This window comes from Cryptotermes secundus, unplaced genomic scaffold (genome assembly GCF_002891405.2).
Source record: "Cryptotermes secundus unplaced genomic scaffold, Csec_1.0 scaffold751, whole genome shotgun sequence".
Taxonomy (NCBI): Eukaryota; Metazoa; Arthropoda; class Insecta; order Blattodea; family Kalotermitidae; genus Cryptotermes; species Cryptotermes secundus.
This window is the reverse complement of record NW_019728504.1, coordinates 855,223-856,066: the sequence shown is the minus strand read 5'-3', so window position 1 is coordinate 856,066 and position 844 is coordinate 855,223.

Genomic DNA, 844 nt, shown 5'->3' with positions numbered 1-844 from the left:
TGGAATAACACTTCACTATATGTAATTCATGTTTTTCAGTCTTAAAATGTAAAAACTGAAAAGCAACGTTGTAATCGTCAAAACGTACGAGAGACTTCGACTTAAATTCTTTAGGCGACAATTACTTATTTTCACGAATAATACACGTATACTATTAATTGCAGTTCCTCGTTAATTACAATTAATAAAATTTAATAGCTTAAATTACTCACATTTCTCTGAAGTCCAATAATTTTTCTTCCAAAAATTGCGGCGCAAGTCCATTTTTCCACACGTTTCTTAGCGACATACTGATTCCTCAAACACGAGTAGCACTGGAATTACAAGGGACAAGGTAAACTGTAGAAAGATACCTGAGATCCCATGAGATGGCAGCAGACGTGTGGGGTTATTGCTGAGTATCGCGGTGCAAATAAAGCAGCCCCCGGTGACGCAGTGGGGTAACGTAGGACCGCACTGCTTTGTTTCGGGGCAATTATCCCGTCGAGAGCCATCATACACTTCCCCTGGGTCCCTGCCCCAGAAGGAGGAGAAGAGAGTGGGAATATACATGAAGCTTTAGAGAAAGTTGAGAGTAGTGTGCGGGAGGTATCAGAGATAAGAGTGGGGAAATATAAGACACAGCTGGGAGGAGTAAAGGTAATGAGTTTAACTGAAAAGATAAGGATGATTGGTTGAGGAGAGTAGATAAGTTTTGGGGGTTTTAGTGGAAAGCTCTTGTAATCACCTGACACAAAAAGTGATTGCTCTCTTTGATTCTGAAAGGAAAGAACTCGTCCCTAAAGCTTTGTAATAAGAAAACTTAATTCTTCACCTATTTCTTTCCCTCCGTTGTATAAGTTAG